General features: G+C 49.5%; 1 protein-coding gene across 2 annotated transcripts in view; it reads left to right on the top strand.

Moving 5' to 3' along the window:
- Window positions 1-21403, top strand: part of CLK3 (CDC like kinase 3) — a gene marked incomplete at its 3' end in the record, with an annotated part of 114108 nt that overhangs the window by 77385 nt on the left and 15320 nt on the right. The window lies entirely within an intron of this gene.

Below are 21403 nucleotides of genomic sequence, written 5' to 3'. Positions count from 1 at the left end.
CCATCTTAGCCCTAACACCCCCAAGCCTGCTAACATCAGGTTCATTGAAATACCTCAGATTTGTAATTGTTGATGTTTGATTCTTCAGGAAGTATTTGCATCTCTGAAGTCTTTTTATATGTGTTTTGCTGACCTGATTTTTTATTTAAAATTTTTTATTATTATAGCACCAAAGATATGAGAGCAGATCACCCCAAGCCAAACAAATGATTTGGTACCCCAGCCCCTCTGGCCCTTCCTTGCAACCTTAGTGAGGAAGCGGGAGGCAGGCAGGAGAGATGACTCAGGGATCAGAGCGGCAGGGAGGAGGTGGAGTGGAAGCCTGGCTGGGTCCTGAAACCATACCAGTTCTGAAGATGGTCCTCCATCCATTTCCTGCCATAACAGGCCTAGTCCCAACCCCTACCCCCTACTCTCCAGTGGGGGTAGTATATCTCCCCTTCATTTTACACTCCCACCTCAGGACAGGCAAGCCATGGCCCTTAGAAGATGAGAGAGCTTTATCTTCTCTTGAACCCTGGAGTGGAGCGGGCTGCTCCTGTGTTGTAAGGAAGAGCTGGTTCTCACACAAGGCTCTCGTGGAAATGGATAAGCCCTGCGGTATGTCGTAGACAACACGCACTTGACGTTGCTGGGCTATAGGAGCCCGTACTGGCTCGAGCCCACACCTGGCTAACATTCAGTCCTGTCTAGGAAAGGAAAGAGAATTTCAGAGCTTGAGCACAAAATGTGCTGCAGCTCTGCTGGACCTTGTCTTCTCTCCCCCATTCCCTGGCCCTCCACCAGGGCTGACCCTCTTACCAGGCATGTGCGGGTGTGGGCAGAGAAGGGCATTTGGAACCTGGTGCCCGGGAGGAGCCCAGTTGGCTGGCACTGGGCCCACCTGAAGGTGTTACATACATTTGCCAGTGTGTTTCTCAGGGGTTTGGTCACGAAGAATGGACTCTTCCCACCCAGAGGACACAGGGATAGCACACTGTCTTTCTGGTCATTGGATTCGATCCCTTAGGCAGCTGGCCCGGCCTCCCCTCTCAGTGAACCCTTGCTGTCCTCAGGACAGCAGCAGGGTCTCAGCCTGAAAGCCTGGGAGTGGAGGCACCAGTAGGTGTCTCTAGGAACAGGGCCTGGGCCATGAGGAACCCTGAAGGCCCCACAGGCAGGCAGCCCGGGCAGCTCTGTCCCCTTGCCCTCCCCATCTTAGGTGTATTCTAGACAGAAAAACGTGATAGCACATGGGTAGCCCAGGCAGTGGATAAATACCTCAGACATCTTCTTGCAGCAAGTGTCTGTATATGTTGTGATTATTTTCTATCTTACATGTTCTTGAATGTTTATATTTCAATAAACCTCTACCTCTTCACACAAGCGGGTGGGTGTTTTCAGTGACTCTTCCATGGACAGTACTAGGGGAGAGGCCAAAGCCTTCAGAATAAAAAGGGACTGAGGAAACTGCTCCTCCGATCCACTGACTTTTCCTGAGTCCTTACCCCTTCACTGCTCACCCAACCTTTCCCCTAAGCACTCACTCACCTGTCTTCTGTATCAGCAGGGACCTCTGGTGATGCCTGATCACCAAAACTGACTCCAGTGGTGTCACATCAGTGTCCTGGCAGGCACAGGCCTGGGGGGTAGCCTCCATTTAACAAGCCCCCCTGTTAAAACAATTTTTTTATTGGTTGACTTTAGAAAGAAAGAAGAGAAGCGATGATTTGTTGTTCCACTTATCTATGCATTCATTATTTTTTTCTTGTATGTTCCCTGACTCAAGGTTGAACCGCAACATTCGTGTGTCGGGCTGATGCTCTAACCAACTGAACTTCCCTTCCAGGACCTGGAAAGCTCTTTTGAGCTCCTGCTGAATAAGTGGTCCCCATGCATGTGGAGGTCACAATCTTATCTGGGAGGTATACACACTTATCTGGACAAAAACCAATTCTTTTAAATACAGCATGACTGAGACAGTAGACGATTGAAGGGCCGATAGATGCTGGGGCAGCTCACTAGGGAGTCTCAGAGGTGGTGACGTTTAAGCTGGAAAAATAAGATTTGCCAACTGAAGACATGAGGAAGAAGTCTCAGCAGAGGAACTGATATATATGTATCTTTATGTATGTATGGAAATGTAGTGGCATCAAAAGACCTGGTATTGTGGCCCTGGCCAGTCCTGGGGTTGATGGGTGGGGTGGAGGGGAAGTGGGAAGAAGTGTAGCTGGTACCAGAGAGTATCCCAAGCTAATGGATTTGTGCTCCATTCTCATAGCATGAGGGCACAGCCTGTGTTTTTTAGGAAACCCACTTTTCTAGAAGGTTGATCTGGAGCAGGGAGACATTCTGAGTGTGAATACCTAGAATACCCTCTGGAACTCAGGTCTAGACTGAGTGCTCAGTCCTTTTCTCTGCCATGATGCACATTTTTTAATAGAGCTCTTTTCCATGTTCCTTTAAAAAAATGTTAATAATTTTTAGAGATTGAGGAAGAGAGAAATACAATGATGTGCTGCCTCCTGCATGCCCCCTGCTGGGGATCGAGCCAGCAATTGGGGAATGTGCCGACCAGAAATCGAACCTGCAACCTCTTGGTGCATGGGTTGACGTTCAACCACTGGGCCATACCAGCCGGGCTACCATGATGTACATTTTATGGTCCCAACCTAGTTTTGGCAAAACCAAAAGAAATGAGCAGAGGTAAAGGATTGGGTAGGTTTATAATTGCCCTCCTCCATCCCACTCCATGCACCTCATTTGTCTCAACCCTCTGGTTGCAAAGCAAGGATCCCTTTCTCTGCCATTTTGAAGTGCTAGAAAAGGAGGGTGACAATGGGACAGTCTTGAACATCTCACTGGTTTTTAAAAATCTTTTGGTGGCTCAGTGGTTGAGCATCAACCTATGAACCAGGAGGCATTGCTGAGAGAGAAGTGGCAGGTTAGTGAGAGAATGGGGAGAATAAGACACCAGGCCATGGCAACTCCATCCCATTTCAGTTCTCAAAAGAAAATACAGATTATCTTAAAGACTAAGAAAAGGAAAAATTTCTCAAACCAGACCCTCCCCAAAAGTTAATCAAAAGACATCATAAGGAGAAACCAAGATGGCGGCATAGGTAAACACCGGAAATTGCTGCCTCACACAACCACTTCAAAAATATAACTAAAAGACAAAACGGACATCATCCAGAACCACAGGAAGGCTGGCTGAGTGGAAATTCTGCAACTAGAAGGAAAGAGAAAAGCACACTGAGACTCAGAGGAGGTGTGGAAGTAAAGTGCAGAGGTACGGAGGCGCACGTGGAAAGGGCTGGCAACTGAGGATGCCGTTGTCTTTTTCAGTCGGTAGGGAGTCACAAGCTCCCGGCTGCTCGGAACTCCAGTTCTGGGCAAGTCTCTGGGGACCCAGACTCATACGGGGAGAAACTGGACTGTCTGGCATTGGGCGGAACTCAAGGGTGGCTTTCTCTCAGAGGTGCTTGCAGCGATTACCGCAGGACACTGAGATCTGGGGCCTCTTAGGGCAGGGCTGAGGATCAGCCATAGCTGTTTGCTCCACCCTGTTGATTCCCTGAGACCCCCGTCCACCCAAGCTGTGCCCAGAGCTTTTGCATTTGAATGGCCTGGCCCTTTACAATCTAAAATTACCTAACAAACTGCAGCTGGGTCAGAGAAACCCAGAATATCCAAAAGAAGGCCCAAGGCCCCACAGCAGCTTGCACTGCTTCACAGCTGGGCCTCATCTGGGCACCTCCAAACCCCAAACAAAGAAGAGGAATCTGCAGATCTATCCGTAGCTCCTGCTGGGTAGCCTCAGGCAGAGGCTAAATTAGCACCTCCTTAGAGATCCAAGAGCCAGTGTACCCAGTGGTCAGAGTGGGACCATCCAGATTACAACTCCTCAGATCCATAAGGGACACACTCAGGGGCCAGACTCAGTGAGCACCAAAGCCCCACTGAAGCAAGTCTTGCCCCAAAGGGTGTCTTCAGCACAGAAGTTCTGCCACTGCAGACACAGCTGATTCTCACAGCCAATTGGCCTGGAGGTCAATTCCTCCCAGTGATACCTACAACAATCAAGGGTCAACTACAACAAGACTGTGCACACAGCCCACAAAGGGGTGCACCAAGAGTGTCCACCTCTGGTAATTGGGGAGGCTGAGCCACTGGGCCTTTTAGGACACCTAGCACAGAAAGCCACTCTATCAACACAGGGAAGCAGCCAAAATGCGGAGACAAAGACAGGTCACAAATGAAAGAAATGGAGGAAAGCAAACTACTGGATATAGAGTTCAAAACCACGGTTATAAGGTTTTTCAAGAATTTTCTAGAAACAGCCGATAAATTTAGTGAGACCCTTGATAAATCTAGTGAGACCCTCAATGATATGAAAAAGGACCAACTAGAAATTAAGCATACACTGACTGAAATAAAGAATAATATACAGAGATCTAACAGCAGACTAGAGGATCGCAAGAATCAAGTCAAAGATTTGAAATAAGAGGAAGCAAAAAACACCCAACCGGAAAAGAAAAAAGAATCCAAAAATATGAAGATAGTGTAAGGAGCCTCTGGGACAACTTCAAATGTACCACCATCTGAATTATCGGAGTGCCGGAAGAAGAGAGAGCGCGCAAGATAATGAAAACCTATTCGAAGAAATAATGACAGAAAACTTCCCCTACCTGGTGAAAGAAATAGACTTACAAATTCAGGAAGCTCAGAGAACCCCAAACAAGAGGAATCCAAAGAGGACCACACCAAGACACATCATCATTAAAATGCCAAGGGCAAAAGACAAAGAGAGAATCTTAAAAGCAGCAAGAGAAAGACAGTTACCTACAAGGGAGTACCCATATGACTGTCAGCTGATTTCTCAACAGAAACTATGCAGGCCAGAAGGGAGTGGCAAGAAATATTCAAAGTGATGAATACCAAGAACCTACAACCAAGATTACTTTACCCAGCAAAGCTATCATTCAGAATTGAAAGTCAGATAAAGAGCTTCACAGATAAGAAAAAGCTAAAGGAGTTCATCACCATCAAACCAGTATTATATGAAATGCTGAAAGGTATTCTTTAAGAAGAGGTAGAAGAAGAAAAAGGTAAAGATAAAAATTATGAACAACAAATACATATCTATCAAGTGAATCTAAAAATCAAGTGAATAAAAAATCTGATGACAGAATAAACTGGTGAATATAATAGAATCAGGGGCATAGAAAGGGAGTGGACTGACAGTTCTTGGGGGGAAAGGAGTGTGGGGGGTGTGGGAAGAGACTGGACAAAAATTGTACACCTGTGGATGAAGACAGTGGGGAGGGGGGTTAAGGGCAGAGGGTGGGGTGGGAAGACAACCAGGTGGAGGGAGCTATGGGGGGAAAAAAGAGGAACAACTGTAATCCGAACAATAAAGATTTAATTTTAAAAAAAAAGACATCATAAATTAAAAAGGCAAACTGGGAAGAGATATTTGTAACACACAACAAAGGCATAGTAGCCAGAATGAATTCTTTTTAATGCTTAAGATAAAAGCAAAAAGAAGGGGGGAAAGGGGCAAAGTTATGAACAGGTGTGTGCAGAAGAGGAAATACAAATGGCTGGACCTCATTAGTGATCAGGTAAATACACAGGAAACCATTCCACATCATTAGATCAACACAAACTTTAGTGCTAACATTCCAGGTCATGATGAGAATGAGAAACAATGGGACTCAAACTTCTTGGAGAGTAAATTAGTCAAACCAGTTTGGAAAACACTTCGGCATTCAAGTAGAACACATCTCCCCTAGGACCCAGGAATTCTGCTAATTCTGAATGTGTGCCCCAGGAGATTCACAGCACCGATGGTAGGTACTTTGCTGTGAAACCACTAATTACCAAAAACTGGTGGGGGCCAAGGCCCTATGGTCCCAGCCAGAGGGGAGGGTCTACATCTGAGGGGGTTTCAAACCTGGGCCTGCCCTCAGGCTAGGCGGTACTCATCATACAGAGCACTAAGGAGTATGACCCAGCAATATTTTTGGATTCAGGAAATTTTAGGTCACCTGTACAGTCTGGAGGGGAACAATGAGGCATCTTGCTTCCTTCCCCAGTGCTGTTCCACCAGCATCTCCCAGCCATTATGCCCATTGTTTGAGTCAAGATATAGTTCCAGGCAGGCCCCTGTGGGTACGGAGCTCTGAGATCAGGGTGGGGTGATGTACTGAGGGAAACACCACACCAAGATAGGAACCAACCACCACCACCCCCTTTCCAAACGTCCCTGCAGGAGGTGGGCTCTCAGCTGGCCCAGATGCAGGCTGAGCTCCAGAAAGATGGACATGGTAAGAGTTTGGAACTTGGGGAGAACCAAGATGGCGCCATAGGTAAACACCCGTACTTGCTGCCTCCCACAACCACATAAAATTACAACTAAAATATATAACCATCATCCAGAACTGCAGGAAAGCTGGCTGAGTGGAATTACTACAATTAGAAAGGTAAAGAAGAAAGCCCATTGAGACTGGTAGGAGGTGCAGAGGTGCGAATGGGCTGGCACCCAGGTGTGATGCTTTTTTAATCAGGAGGGAGATACAAGCTCCCACTTGCTCTGAGCTCCAGTGCCGGGCGAGAGTCTGGGGGACCCAGACACATACAGGGAGAAACTGGACTGTCTGGCATTGGGCCAGGAACGCGGGGGTGGATTTTTTCCAGAGAGAGGTTCTTGCAATGGTCATTGTCCCTGTGCTGGGACCTGCCTGGTGCAGGTCTGACTGGCAGCCATTGCTGTTTGCTCTGCGCTGGAGATTCCTAAGACCCCACCCTACCCAATTTAAAACCCCACCCCAGCTGTGCACAGCGGCTTTTGCATATGAATGGCCTGTCCTTTCTCAGCCTAAAACCTGTCAAACAAGCTGCAGCTGGTTCAGGGAGCCTGTAAGCTATCAAAAGGCCCAAGGCTGGCACCAGTAGCAGCCTGCCTTGCTAAGCAGCGGGGCCTCGTCTGGGAACTTCCAACCTGATATAAAGAGGAGGAATCTGCAGATCTCTCTGTAGCTCCTGCTGGGTGGCCCCAGGCAGTGGCTGACTTTGCACCTCCTTGGAGATCCAAGAACCAGTGTACCCAGTGGTCAGTGTGAGACCATACCAGATTATAACTCTTCACATCCATACGCGACACACTCAAGGGGCAGACTCTGAGCAACAAAGCCCCACTGAAGCAAGTACTGCCCCATAAGGGTGTCTACTGCACAGCAGCTCTTCCATTATAAACACAGCTGGTCCTCACAGCCAATTGCCCTGGAGGTCAATTCCTCACAGTGATACCAACAGCAATCAAGGCTCAACTACAAGACTGTGCCACAGCCCACAAAGGGGTGCACCAAGAGTGCCCACCTTAGGTGATTGGGGAGGCTGAGCCACTGGGCCCTATTGGACACCTACTACACAAGGCCAGTCTACCAACTCAAAGAGACTTAGCAGCTACCCAATACATAGAAACAAACACAGGGAAGCAGCCAAATTGCACACACAAAGAAACATGTCACAAATGGAAGAAAGCAAACTACTGGATATAGAGTTCAAAACCACAATTATAAGGTTACGCAAGAATCTTCTAGAAACCTCTGAGGAACTTAGTGAGACCTTCAAGGATCTTAGTGATAATGCCAAAAAAAAAAAAATGGAAAAGGACCAGTCAGAAATTAAGCTACACTGTCTGAAATAAAGAATAATATACAGAGAAATATCGATGAGAGGAAACTAAGATGGCGGCATAGATAAATGCCGGGAAATTGCTGCCTCCCACAACAATTGAAAAATCTTCTAGGAACACAAAACGGACATCATCCAGAACTACAGGAAGGCTGGCTGAGTGTAAATTCTACAACTAGAAGGAAAGAAAAGCACACTGAGAGCCAGAGGAGCTGTGGAAGTAAAGTGCAGAGGTACGGGGGCTCGCGCGCGCGGAAAGGGGCTGGCACCTGAGGACACGGCAGTCTTTTTGAATCCGGAGGGAGTCACACGCTCCCGACTGCTCTGAACTCCAGTTCCGGGAAGTCTCTGGGGACCCAGGACTCATACAGGGAGAAACTGGGCTGTGGCAGCGGGCGAACTTGAGAGCGGCTTTCCCTCAGAGGTGCTTGCAGCCGTTACCAGGACACAGACGCGATACTCCTTAGGGCAGGGCTAAGGATCCGCCATAGCTGCTTGCTCCGCCCTTTGATTCCTTGAGACCCCGCCCCACCCAGGCTGCGGCAGAGGCTTTTGCATATGAATGCCCCGGCCCTTTGCAACCTGATAATTACCTAACTGCAGCCGGGCCAGACAGACCCAGAACTTCCAAGAGAAGGCCCAAGGCCTCACAGCGGCTTGCATTGCTTCACAGCTGAGCCTCATCAGGGCACCTCCAAACTCCAAAAAAGGAAGGGGAATCTGCAGTTCTCTTCGTAGCTCCTGCTGTGTAACCTCAGGCAGAGGCTAAATTAGCACCTCCTTAGATCCAAGAGTCATTGTACCCAGTGGTCAGAGGGGGACCATCCAGATCACAACTCCTCAGATCCATAAGGGACACACTCAGGGAGCAGACTCAGTGAGCACCAAAACCCCGCTGAAGCAAGTCTTGCCCCAGAAGGGTGTCTCCAGCACAGAAGTTCGCCCACTGCAGACACAGCTGATTCTCACTACCAATTGGCCTGGAGGTCAATTCCTCCCAGTGATCCTACAACAACCAAGGCATAACTACAACAGGACTGTGCACAAAGCCCACAATAGGGTGCACCAAGAGTGTCCACCTCAGGTAAGTGGGGAGACTGAGACACTGGGCCCTACAGGACACCTAGCACACAAAGCCACTCTATCAACACAGAGAAGCAGCCAAAATGCGGAGACAAAGAAACAGGTCACAAATGGCAGAAATGGAGGAAAGCAAACGACTGGATATAGAGTTCAAGGCCACGTTTATAAGGTTTTTCAAGAATTTTATGGAAACCGCCGATAAATTTAGTGAGTCCCTCAATAAGTATAGTGAGACCCTGGAGGACATGAAAAAGGACCAACTAGAAATTAAGCATACACTGACTGAAATAAACAATAATTTACAGAGATCCAACAGCAGACAAGAGGATCCCAAGAATCAAGTCAAAGATTTGAAATACAAAGAAACAAAAAATACCCAACCGAAAAAGAAAAAAGAAAAGAGATTCCAAAAATATGAAGATAGTGTAAAGAGCCTCTGGGACAACTTCAAGCGTACCAACATCAGAATTATAGGGGTGCCAGAAGAAGAGAGAGGGCAAGATATTGAAAACCTATTTGAAGAAATAATGACAGAAAACTTCCCCTACCCGGTGAAAGAAATAGACTTACAAGTCCAGGAAGCACAGAGAACCCCAAACAAAAGGAATCCAAAGAGGACCACACCAAGACACATCAATTAAAATGCCAAGAGCAAAAGACAAAGAGAGAATCTTAAAAGCAGCAAGAGAAAGACAGTCAGTTACCTACAAGGGAGTACCCATATGACTGTCAGCTGATTTCTCAACAGAAACCATGCAGGCCAGAAGAGAGTGGCAAGAAATATTCAAAGTGATGAATAGCAAGAACCTGCAACCAAGATTACTTTATCCAGCAAAGCTATCATTCAGAATAGAAGGTCAGATAAAGAGCTTCACGGATAAGAAAAAGCTAAAGGAGTTCATCACCACCAAACCAGCATTATATGAAATGCTGAAAGATATTCTTTAAGAAGAGGAAGAAGAAAAAGGAACTCTTACCATTTGCCACAGCATGGATGGAACTGGAGAGCGGATAAATACCACATGATCTCACTCATTTGTGGAATATAATGAACAACATAAACTGATGAACAAGGACTGATCCAGAGACGGAGAGGCATTGATTGGACTGTCGGGCCTTGGAGGGAATGTAGGGGAGGGTGGGGTAAGGGTGAAAGATCAACCAAAGGACTTACATGCAAGCATATAGGCCTAACCAATGGACACGGACAACGGAGGGGTGAGGGCATGAGGGGTGGGGGGGTAGAGGGTAACGTGGAGACAAGGACACATATGTAATATCTTAATCAATAAAATATATATTTTAAAAAAAGAATAATAATAGTAGACTAGAGGATCACAAGAATCAAGTCAAAGATTTGAAATACAAGGAAGCAAAAAACACCCAATCGGAAGAGCTTTAAAAAGAAAAAAGAATCCAAAAATATGAAGATAGTGTAAGGAGCCTCTGGGACAACTTCAAACGTACCAACATCCGAATTATCGGGGTGCTGGAAGAAGAGAGAGAGAGCGCAAGATATTGAAAACCTATTTGAAGAAATAATGACAGAAAACTTCCCCTACCTGGTGAAAGAAATAGACTTACAAGTCCAGGAAGTGCAGAGAACCCGAAACAAGAGGAACCCAAAGAGGACCACACCAAGGCACATCATAATTAAAATGCCAAGGGCAAAAGACAAAGAGAGAATCTTAAAAGCAGCAAGAGAAAAACAGTTAGTTACCTACAAGAGAGCACCCATATGACTGTCAGCTGATTTCTCAACAGAAACTATGCATGCCAGAAGGGAGTGGCAAGAAACAGTGATGAACAGCAAGAACCTACAACCAAGATTACTCTACCCAGCAAAGCTATCATTTTGAATTGAAGGTCAGATAAAGAGCTTCATAGACAAGAAACAGCTAAAGGAGTTCATCACCACCAAACCAGTATTATATGAAACTAGAGGCCCAGTGTACAAAAATTTGTGCACTCGAAGGGTCCCTCAGCCCGGCCTGTGCCCTCTTGGGGGATGACCACTTGGGGGATGACCTCCTGCTGGCTTAGGCCCGCTCCCCTGGGGGGGATTGGGCCTAAGCCGGCATTCAGACATCCCTCTGGCAGCCCGGCAGCCCTCGGGGGATGTCCACTTGCCAGCCGGGAGCTGGCCTAAGCTGCAGTCGGACATCCTTAGCACTGCTGAGAAGGCGGGAGAGGCTCCCACCACCACCGCTGTACTGGCAGCCATCAGCCTGGCTTGTGGCTAAACAGAGCTCCCCCTGTGGGAGCACCCTGACCACCAGGGGTCAGCTCCTGCATTGAGCATCTGCCCCCTGGTGGTCAGTGTGTGTCATAGTGACCAGTCATTCCCAGTAGTTCTGCTGTTAGGGTCAATTTGCATATTACCCTTTTATTATATAGGAGTGCCTGGCCATCCTGGGTGAGGGGCTGATGACTGCAGGCTGGCCACAGCCCCGTCAGGGTGGGGGTTCCCCCTGGTGTGCCTAGATAACCTGGGTGAGGGGCTGAGGGTCATTTTCAGGCTGGCCAAGCCCCCCAGCGGGGACCCTCACCCCATGAGGGTGTGGCCAGCCTGGGTGAGTGACTGATGGCTGTTTGCATGCTGGCCACAGCCCCTTCAGGGTGGGGGACCCAGATGGGGTATCTGGCCATCCTGGGTGAGGGGCTGAGGGCCGTTTGTAGGCTGGCCACAGCCCCTTCAGAGTGGGGGTTCCTACTGGGGTGCCTGGCCGGCCTCGGTGAGGGGCTGATGGCTGTTTGCAGGCTGGCCACAGCCCCCAGCCACCCAAGCTTTCAATGGAGGCTGGCTGGAAGCAGGTATCTGGGATTTGTTTACCTTCTATAATTGAAACTTTGTTGCAATGAGCGGAGGCCACAGCCGGCTCAGGGCAGGCTGGAAGCTTGGCTTCCTCTATCACCTGGGCACCCAAGCCTTCTGCTTGCTCCAGCTCCGTGGCTGCCGGCAGCCATCTTGGTTGGGTTAATTTGCATATTGTCTCTCTGATTGGCTGGTGGCGTGGCTTAGGGTGTAGCGAAGGTATGGTCAATTAGCATCTTTGTCTTTTATTAGTGCAGATGCTGAAGGGCATTTTTTTTTTCTTTTATTTTTTCAGGAGCTGGGAGGGAGAGTAGGAGGAAGGCAGGCAAGGAAGGAGGGAGGAGAAAGGGGGGCAGGAGGGAGGAGAAAGGGGGGCGGGAGGGAGGGCCCGGCGCCTGGTGATGGGACCCAGAGATCAAAGGCATTTTTTTTTAGAAGAGGAAGAAGAAGAAAAAGGTAAAGATAAAAAATTATGAACAACAAAGTGACAACAAATACATATCAAGTGAATCTAAAAATCAAATGAATATCTGATGAACAGAATAAACTGGTGAATGTAATAGAATCAGGAGCATAGAAATGGAGTGGACTGACAATTCTTGGGTTAAGGGGGTGTCGGGGGGTGCGGGAAGAGATTGGATAAAGATCTTATATACATGTATGCAGTACCTATGGATACAGACAGTGCGGTGGGGAGGGCCTGGGGTGGGATGGGAACTGGGTGGGGGAGCTATAGGGGGGAAAAAGAGGGACACCTGTAATAATCTGAACAATAAAGATTAAAAAAGAGTTTGGAACTCAAAAGCTTTTCATTGATAGGTGAGGTGCCTTGCCATCTACTGGTCTGGTCCCCTCCCAGGGCCACCTATATATGGTACATGGGCAAGGCGGCCTCAGTTACATCTAGACTCTGCTCTTGGTCCTTGGAAGAGACAACCTGATCCTGACTCAATGATTCCATCAAGCCAGGCACCCCCCCCCCACCCCCGCACACGCACGCACACACACACACACACACACACACACCTCTCAGGTTCAGCTCTACCTTTACCTCTTCAGGTGGCCTCAGTATCAACTCCTCTGGTTCCTGGTCACAGGCCCAGTCAGAGGGCCTGGTCCACAAAGCAAAGACAGACCCCTCCTCCAACCCCACCCCCAGCTTGATCTGGGTTGGGGGACAGCCAGGATCACCCAAACCAGCTCTCACTTTCTGTGGGAGGGCAGCAGCTTGGCTCCTGCCTGTCCCTGAGTTCTCCCCTCTGCCTCTGGTGGGGGCCAGGCAGAGGACTCCTCTTTGGGCCTTGGCCACTCCTGGGGACTGTCCCATTCTGAGCATCATTAGTCCAACCAAGGCCAGTGGGCTACTCAGCTGGGACCGTGGCACAGTTCTAAAGGGCTGAAGAGAGTGTGACCTATGGACAGTGACCCGCTAGGTAAACTGACCAGGGTGATAGGATCACTGAGGGTTAGAACCCCTGAGTCCTGCCAGTACTGCTCCCGGTATATAGCCAGGACCAGAGCCCGGAAATAGCAAGGGGCTTCACCAGGGCCACAGGCCACAACCCCACTACATCATCTTGGAAACCCTGCTGCCCGATGCCCAGGAAGGATTCCACAGTTGCCTCCCTCACAGAATCTTGGGTCTGAGTAGAGCATGGCTTGCCTCCCTCACTTGATGTGGAGGAGGTGCCTGAGGCTCAATGAGCGGCACCCCCATACTCACTGTGTCCCTCTGACACTCTAGCCCAGGGGTGGGCAAACTTTTTGACTCGAGGGCCACAATGGGTTCTTAAACTGGACCGGAGGGCCGGAATAAAAGCATGGATGGAGTGTTTGTGTGAACTAATATAAATTCAAAGTAAACATCATTATATAAAAGGGTACGGTCTTTTTTTTTTTTTTTTTAGTTTTATTCATTTCAAACGGGCCGGATCCAGCCTGCGGGCTGTAGTTTGCCCACGGCTGCTCTAGCCTCTCTGTAGCTGTGTCAGGGTCCTGAGATTAAATGAGGGGGAAACAAGATCCCAAGACACACTCAATGCACCCATCAGGAAGGTAATCAAACTGGGAGCTGTTATGGGTTGAACTGTGTTCCCTACAAAAAAAGATTTGCGTCCTAACCCCTAGTATCTTAAATGTCACCTTATTTGGAGATGGGGTCTTCACAGAGGTGATCAAGTTAAAATGAGAGAATTAGAGTGACCCCTAATCCATTATAACTGGTGTCCTTATGAAAAGGGGAAATTTGGCCACAAAAAACATGCACACGGGGTGCACCTGGTTGGTTTTTAGAGAGAGAAGAAGGGAGAGGGAGACAGAAACATCGATGTGAGAGCCAAACATCAATCAGCTGCCTTCTGCAGTCCCCTACATGGGGATCAAGCCTGCAACCAAGGCATGTGCCCTGACCGGGTATTAAACCAGATGGCTAACAGAGTCACACCAGCCAGGCAAGCGGGGAGCACCTTGTGAACATGTAGGCAGAGATTGGAGTGATGCATCTATGAACCAAAGAACGTCAAAGACTGCCAGTGACCACCAGAAAGCTGGGGGAGAGGCAGGAATAGATTGTCCGTCACAGCCCTCAGAAGTAACCAACGTTGCCAACAGCTTGATCTCAGACTTCAAGCCTTCAGAACTGTTCCTGTTGTGTAAGCCACCCGCTATGTGGTACTTGGTTATGGCAGCCCTAGCAAACTAATACAAAAGGCGAATAGGTGAACTGGATCAAACCCCATTGGCAACTCTCTGACTCCAAAGGGCCTCATCTCATTTGACCCTGATTTAGAAGGGGACTCTTACCTCAAAGCTGTCATGCTTGTAGCAGCGCGAGGTGTGCAGTAATAGTTAATGTTTCATGACTGCATGCCGTGCCCAGCACAGCACTGAGTCTGTTATAGGGCTATTGAATTTCACCTTTTCAGCCAGCTGATGGGGAAGGAAAACTGTTACTGTTCTTGCTTTTTTTTGTTTGTTTTTACAGATGATGCCCACAGAGGTTGAGTAACTTTCCCAAGGTCACCAGCTAGTATAATGTGGGGCCAGGATTTAAGCCCAGATTTTAGGTGCCTGAGCCCACAGTCGTTTTTTACCTTAAAATTTATTTTTAAATTTTTAGTTTCAGGTGTACAGCACAGAAATTAGACATTTACATACCTTATAAGGTAATCCCACCTGGCACCACATATCTATCTCTATAAAAGGCTAATATGCTAAGTTCCTCCAACCATCCAACCAGTCACTATGATGTGCACTGACCACCAGAGGGCAGATGCTCAACGCAGGATCTGCCATGATGCAAACTGGCCACTTAAAAAACAGCACCGCCGAAACCGGTTTGGCTCAGTGGATAGAGTGTCGGCCTGCGGACTGAGAGGTCCCGGGTTCGATTCCAGTCAAGGGCATGTACCTGGGTTGCAGGCACTTCCCCAGTGGGGGATGTACAGGAGGCAGCTGATCGATGTTTCTCTCTCATCGATGTTTCTAACTCTCTATCTCTCTCCCTTCCTCCCTGTAAAAAATCAATAAAATATATTTAAAAAACAACAACAACAACAAAAAAAATAACAGCACCATGTACCTGGTGCCGACCAAGCAATACTCAGCTTCCCCTAAGTGGGACACAGACCCTGTCATCACCCCAGAGCAACAGCCCACCAAATTGCAGCCAACGCTGCTGAGACCCCGTAGTGCAAAATGCGGCCCACAGCCCAGCCCAGCCTGAAAATGGTTGCTGTGGGCACCAGGTAATGACATCACATAGCAATGCCAGTCAAGGGCATATGCCTGGGTTGCAGGCTTGACCCCCAGTAGGGGGAGTGCAGAAGGCAGCCGATCAATGAATGATTCTCATCATTGATGTTTCTACCCCTCATACTCTCCCTAGTGACTAGCCTTCTTGAGGTTTCTTCAGCCTAGGACCACGACTTGCTTTATAGTCAAGTGCAAACATTTTACACTTTAACCAAATATCTGTGAAGCGTTTTCCCATGCCTCATCTCATTTGATCCTCACAGAAGTCCTGGAGTAGGTAGGTAGGAGAGTCGGTGGAATCCTATTTTCTTTTCATTAACTGGAAAACAGAGATTTAGAAAGCCTGGAAACTTGACCCGACTGTAAAGAATTAAGAAATGGCGGGCCTTGAAAATGACTTCAGCAAGCCCTACCTGGGTTTGGCTCAGTGGATAGAGCATCAGCCTGTAGACTGAAAGGTCCTGGGTTCAATACCAGTCAAGGGCATATGCCTGGGTTGCAGGCTTGACCCCCAGTAGGGGGAGTGCAGAAAACAGCCGATCAATTAATGATTCTCTCTCATCATTGATGTTTCTACCTCTCCCCCTCTCCCTTCCTCTCTTACGTCAAAAATATATTTTAAAAAAAAATGACTTCAGGTTTCTCACTGCACAGAATATAGTCAAACACTGCTGTAGTTAAATATTTTACCCTTTGCTCTCCCTGCATGATCTACAATAATTATCTGCTTCATGTTGATATTTACTGCTGTGTTGCTGACAATTACCTGAAAGAGAAGTTGGGGTGCTTCACTGGGCTGGAAAAAGTTTAGCTAAATCAGAAAGCAGGTCTAATTAAGCAAGTTTATTCTATCCTATCTAATAAAAGAGAAACATTGTAATTAGCGTATGACTGCCACCCTTCCCATTGGCTAATCAGGGTGATATGCAAATTAACTGCCAGCCAAGATGGCGGCCGGCAGCCAGGCAGCTTAAAGCGAACATGAGGCTTCCTTGCTTCAGTGACAGAGGACTCCAACGTTCCCCACCTGCCACTGCCGGCCTCTGAGCTGCAACTCTAAGCAACTATGTTACAAATATAGAAGCTAAACAAAAACCCCAGAAACGTGCTTTAGTCGATGGGGCTTCAGCCAGCAGGATCGCAACATTGTTTCAAATACAGAAGGTAAACAAAGGCCAGAAACCTGCTTTCAGCAGCAGAGGCCTAAGAGCTGGAGCCAAGCCTCAAAGCTAAAGCTGGCCCAGAATAAAAAAAAAAAAGAAAAAAAGGAGCGGTTGGGAGCTTCAGTCACCCACCAGCCTGAAAACAGCCCTCAGCCCCTCACCCAAACTGGCCAGGCACCCCAGTGGGGACCCTCACCCTGAAGGGTGTGTGACCAGCTGCAAACAGCCATCATCCCGTCACCCAGACTGGCCAGGCACCCCAGTGGGGACCTCCACCCTGATCCAGGACATCCTTCAGGGCAAACCAGCCGGCCCCACCTGTGCACCAGGCCTCTATCCTATATAGTAAAAGGGTAATATGCCTCCCAGCACCGGGATCAGCGGAGCCGCGAGGCCTCCTGGCACTGGGATCAGTGTGACAGGGGGCAGCGCCCAAACCCCCTGATCGCCCTGCGGCTCTGTGTGTGACAGGGGGTGGGGCCACAACCTCCCTATCCACCCTGCTCTGTTTGTGACAGGGGAAGGCGCCCCAACCCCCTGATTAGCCCTGCTCTGTGCCTGATAGGGGGAGCTCCCCAACCCCCTGATCGCCCTGCAGCTCTGTGTGTGACAGGGTGCGGTGCCCCAACTGCCTGATTGGCCCTGCTCTGTGTGTGACGGGGCAGCGCCCCAACCCCCTGATCGGCCCTGCTCTTTGTGTGACGTGGTAGAGCCATAACCTCCCCATCGGCCCTGCCCTGAGTGTGAGAGTGGCAGCGCCCCAACCCCCTGATCAGCCCTGCTCTGTGGGTAATAGAGGGCGGCGCCCCAACCCCCTGATCCGCCCTGTTCTGTGTGTGACAGCGGGTGGTGCCCCAACTCCCCTATTGGCCCTACTCTGTGAGTGACAGGGGGCGGTGCCCCAACCCCCTGATCGGCCCTGCTCTGGGGGTGATAGAGGGCAACACCCCAACCGCCCCCCACGGGCCCTGCTCTGTGTGTGATGGGGTAGAGCCATAACCTCCCCATTGGTCCTGCCCTGAGTGTGACAGGGTGCGGCACCCCAACCCCCTGATCCGCCCTGCTCTGTGTGTGACAGGGGGCAGTGCCCCAACTCCCCTAACAGCCCTACTCTGTGAGTGACAGTGGGGAGCTCCCCAACCCCCTGATCGACCCTGCTCTGTGCGTAACAGGGTACAGAGCCCCAACCCCCCTGATGGGCCCTGCTCTGTGACAGGGGGCAGCGCCCCAACCCCCTGATTGGCCCTGCTCTGTGCATGACAGGGGGTGGCACCACAACCTCCCCATCGACCCTGCCTTGAGTGTGACAGGGGACGGTGCCCCAACCCCCCAATCGGCCCTACCCTGAGCGTGACTGAGGGTGGCATCACAACCTCCCAATCTCACTGCTCTGTGCATGACGGGGCGGCGCCCCAACTCCCCAATCGGCCCTGCTCTGAGCCCAACCATGGGCTGCACCTAGGGATTGGGCCTGCCCTCTGCCACCTGGGAGCAGGCCTAAGGCAGCAGGTCGTTATCTCCCGAGGGGTCCCAGACTGCGAGAGGGCACAGGCCGGGCTGAGGGACCCCCCCTTCCCCCCGAGTGCACAAATTTTTGTGCACCGGGCCTCTAGTATATATATAAAAGGCCAAATTGACTTGTGCATGTGCGATACATATGAAGTTCTCGCTGGCGTCAGTCAAACGCGTGTGTTTTGATCTGTCATTGTTGATCGTGAATTTGGTTGATACTTCTATTATAGAGAAAAGGCAAATAGCGATATTAAAATATTTCTTCTAATTCCTTTCAATGTGCACGAATTTGTGCACTGGGCCACTAGTAGTTATTATAATAGTATTGACTATATTTCATATGCTGTGCTTTACATCCCCGTGACCATTTATATAAATGGCAATTTGTACGTCTTAATCCCTTTACCTTTTTCTTTCAGCCTCCCAACCCCCTCCTTGAACCCATAGTCTCAACCACTAATTTGGGGACAGTGAAGACCAGGGGTCCTCAAACTACGGCCCACGGGCCACATGCAAATACAAATATTGTATTTGTTCCCGTTTTGTTTTTTTTACTTCAAAAATAAGATATGTGTAGTGTGCATAGGAATTTGTTCATAGTTTTTTTTAAACTATAGTCCGGCCCTCCAACAGTCTGAGGGACAGTGAACTGGCCCCCTGTTTAAAAAGTTTAAGGGCCCTAACCGGTTTGGCTCAGTGGATAGAGCATTGGCCTGCGGACTCAAGGGTCCCAGGTTCGATTCCGGTCAGGGGCATGTACCTTGGTTGCAGGCACATCCCCAGTGGGGAGTGTGCAGGAGGCAGCTGATTGATGTTTCTCATCGATGTTTCTAGCTCTCTCTCCCTCTCCCTTCCTCTCTGTAAAAAAATCAATAAAATATATTTAAAAAAAAATAAAAAGTTTAAGGACCCCTGGTGAAGACCATAGAATCCTGGGAATGATGAGGAAGACAGACTGAGGTAGAGACACAAAGTGTCAGAGTGGAAGGAGTTGGAGGTTGGGGATGGGACTGAAGGTGGAGCATGCTGGAGGCCCTGGGAGCCCCTTCCACCAGTCTGATAAAGCAGCATCCAGACCCTATCTGGCTGGAAGCAGCATCCAGACCCTATCCAGCTGCTTCCCCTTCTCTCTGAGAACCTCTTCCCATCAGCCACTCCCCATAGGACCCCTGCCCATGACCCAGGGTCGAATTTTAAGTCACCCTCCCTGGACAGGCCCAGGGCCTGGAAATACCCACTTGCTCAAAGAAGGTGAGCCCTGGAAGGGCATCCCTCGGGCTAGGGAGAGGGGAGAAATTCCCTGGGCAGCCCCTAAGGGACAAGAAGGCCCTAGAGTTGGGGCCTGAGTTGGCATTGGTTTGGGCTGTTGTTCGTATAGGACTCACTTGGTGCCCTTTGCTTCCAGGAGTCTGAATGCCCAGAGGGCCCAGCCCCAGGTCACTGTGTGCCCTGCCTTCTCGCTGACATTGCCCACTGTAGGCCCCCAACTTAACCAGCATGCACACCCCATAAAAATAGTCCATCTCGACCCGAGGAGGACAAGCTACAATCCTCAAGGGTCTGGGTTGAGAAATACAAAAACTGAGATTTTGTTTCTTACAAATGTGTAGTTGCCGGCTTTCTTGAGGAGCTAACAGCCTTCTCAGAGACCCCAGTTTGAGATAAATTGATTTAGACCAATTCCACCTTTTGTAAGGCTCAAGGCCAGCAAGGCACTGCTGCTGAGACCCCCCCCTCCCACTCCCACCCCCCTTTCCAGCCAGAGCAACAGATTTGCTTCAGTAGGGGTTCCTGCAGCACAGCAGGGTTCCATCCTGGTTCTTACAACTCTCCATCCCTGACTCCAAGCCATCTCTTTGGTGTGCTTCTCTGTGTCTCCGGATGTGTGTCCATATGTCTGTCTGCCTGTGCACATACATATTTGCCCAAGAGACTAGGAGAGGTTACTGGCCAGGAGTGGCAGTCACTAAGCTGGAGTTCAAGTCAGGTGGACAGGGCCTGGGACACTTAAGCCCTTGCTCTGGCCCCTGTCCTACATTTCACAGTAACCCCCCGCCCCCCCCCCCCCTCGTTTGGTTCAGGGACTATGTACATCCCACCTCCATGTCTCTCCTCTCTGGGCCTTGGTAAAAGCTTTGTTCCTTCACTCCTGGAAAATGCTCCTGTTCATCTTTCATTAAAGTTCAGTGGCCCAGAAACCCTCAATATGGGGAGGACCTTCCTATCTGCTGCCCCCTTGTGCTTCTCCTCATTAGGTACTTAAATTGTAATTGCCAGCTTGATGACTGTGTGGCCCCTATGGGGATAGGGCATGTTCTGACCTGAATTTTGTTCTCCCCTGCACAGAAGAGGGCCAGGCATAGTAGATGCTCAGTGAATAAATGAATGGATGATGGAACATAATGAGAAAGGGGCAGAAGAAGGGGAGGAAGTGTAGGATAAAGCATCCTAAGGAGGAGGGAGACTAATTGGCTTGCAGAAAAGACAGGGCAGTGGGGAAGAGCATGGGGAAGAAGGGGTTGAGGGGAGAGAGAGGAAGGAGGAGCATACACCTGGGGAAGCCAGTCCTCATTATATTTCTGGAGTCTCTGCAGTTCCTCCTCTTTAAATTTCAATGGAACTACCACCTCCCCCATCTGCTTTCCAATACTCAGCCACCTTCTGAAACTCTTCACTAAGAGGCACTGTACCTCCTGGACCTGAAGTATGCTAGTAGAAACAGAGCAATATGGACACAGCCTGGACCCTAGATCGCCTTATCCCATTCTCAATGATTTCAAGTTGCATGGATGTCACATTGTCTTGTTGGTTGGGATGGGGACTGGGGCAGAGATGCCTCTTTCACAGCTCCTTGCACACACAGAACTCTCTGCCCTGGGCACTTCTACTCCTCAGCATCCTGACAGAGCCTGGTAGATAAGGTTATTCAAGTCCCCCCAGGCTGGCCCTGGGCCAGCAGGAGGGGCTCAGCCATGTGTAGTGGAGACAGGGCTTGTTGAAGCTGAAATGCTCAAATGCTCCCATAAAAAGCCAGACTGTGACAAACAGGAGTGCTAATACGTGGGGAAGGGGGGCTGTCTGGTTTTGGGCATGTTTCAGGGTTTGGTGACAGAGGCTGGCTTACCTCGTGCTCACAGGGCCACCTCACCCAATGTGAAAGCAGGGCTCCCACCCAGACTACAATGTGAATGTGCTGTGTGGAGGCCCTGCTCTAATCTGTCCCTCTTGGTTATTCTCTTTACTATGGTGTCCCTAGAGTCCCTCACCCAACTTTGGAATCCCCCAAGGACAGTGCCCAGGCTCCCCTGCATCTCTGTCACTGGCACAGGTGGGCACAGCCTGGCTCAGTTGGTGCCCTGGGTTTCCTATGGGGCTGACCCTGCCAGCTGCTTGACCC

This window comes from Myotis nattereri (genome assembly GCF_964212035.1).
Source record: "Myotis nattereri genome assembly, chromosome: 1".
Classification (NCBI taxonomy): Eukaryota; Metazoa; Chordata; class Mammalia; order Chiroptera; family Vespertilionidae; genus Myotis; species Myotis nattereri.
The sequence above is the reverse complement of the archived record's forward strand: the minus strand, read 5'-3'. Positions and strand labels throughout refer to the sequence as shown.